We start from the raw sequence: 6,039 nt of genomic DNA on the forward strand, positions 1-6,039 counted from the left end.
TGCCTCTTCCAACCTGTCCTGCTGCTGCACTTACCTCCCCCTCTGAAGACCTGTCCTCAGTTGGCTTAGCAAATCAGGTGGGGTCAGTCACCTCATCGTCCAGCGGCTCTTCTTCCGAATCCTCTGTGTGCTCCTCCCTCAGACTTACTGCCCTTACTCATCGTCCTCCTCACCCACTGAAAGCTCTTGAGACAGTTGCCGGAAGTCCCCAGCCTCATCACCCGGACCCCGGGAACTTTCCAAAGGTTGGGCATCGGTCATGACAAACTCCTCAGGTGAGAGAGGAACCATTTTTTCCCAATCAAGGCAGGGGCCCGAGAACAGTTCCTGAGAGTCTGTCTGCTCATCAGAATGTGTCATTTTGATGGAGTGAGGAGGCTGGGAAGAAGGAGGAGCAGCAGCGAGAGGATTCACAGTTGCAGCAGTGGACGGTATAGAAGACAGGTGGTCGATACATTGCTGGATGCATTTTCTGCCATTCACAACAGGACCTGCTCATACTGCTCTGTTTGTAATAAAGGTCTACCACGTGGACCCAAAAATTGTGATATGAAGCTGGGGACCCCAGAAACTTGCCTCTCTCCTAATCCCGCAGCAGCCGGCTGCAATTCACCTGGACCAGGAACTTGGCCTGTGCCCACAACCTCACTTAGACATCCGCGTCCTCACCCCTGTCCACATCCTCTAGCCCTACCCCTCAGCATGGTGGATTATGAATAGAGCAGACACAGAGCAGTGTAAATAATTATGGAATTATTGGCGTACAGTTGGAGGCTGACAGCGGTTATGTAACGTAAACTGCAGCCAGAAAACAATTATACGCAAGGCTGCAAAAAGGTCTGACTCTGCAATAGTGATGCACTACAACTCCCACCAGACAACCTCTAAAATCCCCTCTAAAATTGGGGTTCTTGTAGACAGGATTCTACACTACCACTGTCCCTGCCTCACCAGTACTGCCCCTATACTCTGTATAATTGACTGCAGATTGAGAACGCTATAGCTGTAATAGCCTGCAGAGCTTGAGATGAAACAAAATGTTTTGGTGCAAAACTGCTCCCAACAGCCACAACAGTAATGCACACGGTCACATGTGGCCCTAAGAAGGACTGTTGAGGTTCTTGAAGACGCTAACACTATGCCTGAATGAGCAACAGCACCTTCCCTAATCTCTGCCAGCGTGTGTCTGAGGCGAGCTGCGGGCAAGACCGCTTTAAGTACTGGGCGGTCACTTGATCTCACCAGCTACTCCCTGCAGGGGGGGGGTGGGATAGGGCTGGAACGTCACAGGAGGAAGTTGTAATGCCTTCCCTGCATGTCTATTGGCCAGAAAATGGCGCTAAACATGTAGGGAAGGAAATGGAATTGACTCGAGTACCGCGTGGTGTTCGTCTCGAGTAACAAACATCTCGAACACCCTAATACTCAAACGAGCATCAAGCTCGGACGAGTATGCTCGCTCATCTCTAGTCCTTATCTTATATCACCATATATCTCTTAGTAGATAGACAACTTCAGAGACAAGTTGTTTTCGGGTATACTCGACAGTGTCTGTTATTGCGCAGTTTAAATTCATATAATATATAAATATATATCCATTAATCGGGTTTTGCTCCACTCTGCATTCTCATGCACCTGTCTAGCCCTCAAGCTCTATGCTCCTGGGAGGACCCAGAGTTTATAAATACATCCGTCCAGTTCTAGAGAGATCAGTTGGTGTTGTAGTTCTGGTCAGTGACAGAAGCAAGTAGATTTCTGAAGGAATTAGTGCAGCGGTGAAGGAGAGGTGAAGTTAATAGTGAGAAAGCAAGAAATGAGAAAGAATAAGATTAAGCTATTTTCCACCTTCAAGCCCAACCTCTCCCCCTCCCCCCCCCCCCCCTCCATATCAGTATCTGGCACCATAGTAACCCCCAGACAACACGCCTGCTGTTTTGGCATCACACTGGATTCTGACTTCTCCTTCACCCCCCACATCCAATCTCTGCCTGCAACACAGAAATATCACTAAAATCCGTCCATTTCTCACCACGGACTCGTTAAAGACACTCACTGTCGCTCTCATCAATTACCGACTCAACTACTGAAACTCGCTACTTATCAGCCTTTCCTGCACCAGACTCTTCCCTCTCCAATCCATACTAAATGCAGCTAGACTCATTTTCCTATCTAGCTGTTTCTCAGATGCCTCTGCACTATGCCAATCACTGCACTGGCTGCCCATCCATTACAGATCTAGATTCAAACTCCTTAACCTCACCCGCAAAGCTCTCTATGGTGCCGCACCACCGTACATCACTTCCCTTCTGTCCATACATCATCCAGCCTACACACTCCAATCTGCTAACACATTCACATTAAACGACCATCTATTCCAAACCTGTTGCAGCAGTGCTGAGATCGCTGCCGGATTGACTAAGTCCCGTGTGGGTTTTCGACTTGGTTCTGCACCTTCTAGCTCAGTAGGTGTGACGTAATATAGTCACACCTGGCGGTGATTAGCTTGCTATTTACCTGGGCTGGATACTGAGCTAAAGTGCTGTGAATTGCCAGTTGCTCGCTGTCTGAGCTGGTAGTAAGTGGCTCCCATGTACAGCATAGTCTCTGCTGTGAGGTGAACAGAGGTCGGTTCCGTGTGCTGCTGCTTCACTACCAGCTAAGTGTGGTGTTTCATTTGAGTTTCCTTTTGGGGGTTGCTTTGTTCCTTTATTTTGTTGGCCTAGTAGGGTTACTTAGGTCCCAGGAATGAATGCAGGCCCACATCTATTGAAGCAATCAGTCTGCCGTGCGAGGCAGGGCCCTCTCCCTCATTGTCACGTGTTTAGGGAAAGACTTCCCATTTATTTTGTGTTATTTATTTCAGTTGCTGCACTTTGGGTATTATTGTGCATAATTGCAGGTGTTGGTCCAGCACGTAATTTGCGGACATAACAGAACCTCACATGCTCGCCTCCAGGACCTCTCTAGAGCAGCAACGGACCTCTGGAATGCACTACCCCAAAACATCTGTACAATCCCTCCTCTGCGTGTGTGTGTATATATAATATACATACATATATATACACATGCACACACAACAGAAATACTCATCTCTCCCCCTCCACGCTGTTCCCCGCACTGCCGTTCTGGTCCTCCAGATGGTCTGTTTATTTCAGCTGCAACAGTCATGTGGTTGTTTACTCATGCGACTGCTGCAGCCAATGGGAGGCCCCCAGATGGGATATCATCAGTGACGTTCCATAAACCAGCTGGGGCTTCTACATTACAAGCAGACGTGACTGGTTTATAGGTAAATACCAGGCCATAAGACCGGGAGGCATCATGAGTCAGATGCTCAGGTGCTAAACCACCGAAACAGCACTTTGGATCCAAAGTGAGCATATTGTTAAAATATAGTTTTGTATGACAGAGAAAAAGAAACATGAAAATGGAAATGCACACTCTCATAATAGATGCTAGTGAAATGAATGTGCCTCCATGTTCTATCTTATGTGTAGCACTTTTGTAAGCAAGAAGCCATCTTCTATGCCTCTTTTTCACTGTATTCATTTGTCCTATTCTGGGGGATTTATGGATATTAAATGGTTATTTTATAAGTCCTGAGTGAATCACTAAGGGTTTTGCTCCAGAAGATAGCTATTGTGACATTTAGACTGGCTGGCGAGTCAAACTGACATGTTCCTAACTGTTCACATATGTTATCTAAACATTCTCTCTAAACAACTTATTGTTTAGATTTACTGTTCCAAGAAGTTAATCATGTATAATCAAATCTGCGCCTGGCTGGCATTTTAGATGTAAAATTCCTTATCTTGCATATTCATATTTTGTTTATGTTTCTTTTGACCAGTGGTAATAACTGAATTATAATAAATTTTAGGTATTGTAATTGAATATGTGCCCCTATAAAACCTGATGCCTGTAAATCAACAGACAGATAACTTTGACCATATCAAGTTGTTTGTGGTTTGACAAGTTATTTCCGGGCCCGTATATACTTCTAACCAATTTGAACCTCAGAGGCATATCATAGCAAAAATTATTTGCACCAACATAGACAAACATATATAAACTTTATTAAGTAAGCGAAGAATTGAAAACACAAAATCAAAACATTTCTTACTCACAGAGTAATTTATCTAAAGGCCACTTTATACAGAATGAACTGTTGGGCACATATGCCTGGCAGGTTGTCCCAGCAATAATCAAACCTGTGCTTTTCACAGGAACAAGCACTCAGTGAATGAAGGTAAAAGGCGATGGGGATTCTCAATGAACTGGCAGTTGTTCATAAGTGAACGACTACCTGTTTACATAGGCTGATCTTTCATTCAGTTTTCTGCATGCAGAAACTGAATGACGAACAAGAAATACTTACCATATTGCTCCATAAACTACTAAAATGGCTCGCCTCTACATGGGCGCTGGTTAGCCTCCTGCCTAAGGTGTTTAGCGAGACAGCGGACTGTAGTCAGCTAAGTATCTCTGTCTATAAATTCTGCGTGAGGCTTATTCACTTCTACTGTACTGTGTTACATACATTGCTATTTCCATTTGCATTAGACATCTTCCCTATCCTCCATCTAGGGATAGATTCGGCCCCCTAGGTTCCTACTCTGGGGCCTCCCATATTGGAGTAATGTTGCTGCTATATTGGTTAGGGGCAGCGTTCCCATCCTGGTATATCTGTTGCTGTTACTTGCCCTATTTTGTGTTCCCCAGATTTTGGTGTTATAATACATGTCTATATTTGTCCATTGCAGACATAGGTTACATCTAGATGTGACCTGTTGGGGAGGCTCTATACTTGAACCCTGCATGAACATAACAATAATGAACAGGGAGTGGTCCGGAGGAGCCCAACACTATATAAAAAATTATCCACCCCTTTAAAACAGCTACAATTGGAGCCAACTCCAAATGCGACAATTTAACAGCTGTCAATCACTGCTTATGGGGCAGACTTGGCTCACAAGCCCACTGCATCCTTCCTGAGCGACCAATGACTGGTAAATCTGTCATTGATTGATAAGCGGTTAAGTTTATGCACCATATATGTACGTCGTATGGTCCTGGGTTTTAAACTAAATGTAGCTAGACGAGTGCCTGGCTGTCAGAAACAGCTTTGCTGCATCTTTTCTGGCTGACATAAAACTCAATGAACAATATGTAGTGAACAGAGGAAGCGGTAGTGGCATTGCCTCTATGGGACCCAGTAAGTATATGACTGACAAGTGCTCCCGACATGGCAGAGCTGCTGGATCTAAGCAGACCCAGCCATGTGATCAGGGGCGGAGGTTGTAACTAACTCACTCACAGACACAGAGCCTAGGTGACTGATCACATAATGGGGTCATCATCACAGGCCCTGTAAGCACACAGCTGCTATCAGGCTCTGCGTGTTTTATGTTTTAGGACTTTTGATGACGTCACCATCATGTGATCAAGAGCGGAGCATGTAACTCACTCACTCATGGACAGGTGGTCGTTAGTATTTTGACTTAACTTACCAGCCCACTCCATCCTTCCTGAGCGACCAATGACTGATAAATCCATCAATGGTTGATTAGAGGTTAAATGTATGCACCATATATGTACATCGTGTGGTCCTGGGTTTTAAACATACACCATTGTAAATGCAAACTTGCTTTAGCTAGACAGGTGCCTGGCTGTCAGAGACAGCTTTGTTGCATCTTTTCTGGCTCGTATAACATTTAATGAGCAATCAGCAGTGCCGTTGCCTCTATTGGACCCAGTAAGTACATGATTGACAAGCGCCCCCGGCATGGCAGAGCTGCTGGATCTAAGCAGACCCAAAGCAGCTGTACTAGATGCAGATGGCAGTGGGATGGTTTTCCCCTTTAACTGGTTCCCATGGATGCCCCAATTATAGTGGAAACCAGCTAAATAGAAATGTCTTTTATGATGTCATAGGGGAACATGTTAGGAAAATATATATAAAAAAAATTACTGATAAAAAAAAAAACCCACACCACACCAATCTTGTAATGTAAGACTATACAAAGTATACATCAAAAT

General features: G+C 44.9%; 1 protein-coding gene across 1 annotated transcript in view; it reads right to left on the reverse strand.

The window, feature by feature from the left end:
* The window catches only part of LOC136620531 (zinc finger protein 420-like), a 254,703-nt gene that overhangs the window by 51,897 nt on the left and 196,767 nt on the right, over nucleotides 1-6,039 (reverse strand). The gene's annotated exons all lie outside the window — the stretch shown is intronic.

Source organism: Eleutherodactylus coqui, chromosome 3 (genome assembly GCF_035609145.1).
Source record: "Eleutherodactylus coqui strain aEleCoq1 chromosome 3, aEleCoq1.hap1, whole genome shotgun sequence".
NCBI lineage: Eukaryota > Metazoa > Chordata > Amphibia > Anura > Eleutherodactylidae > Eleutherodactylus > Eleutherodactylus coqui.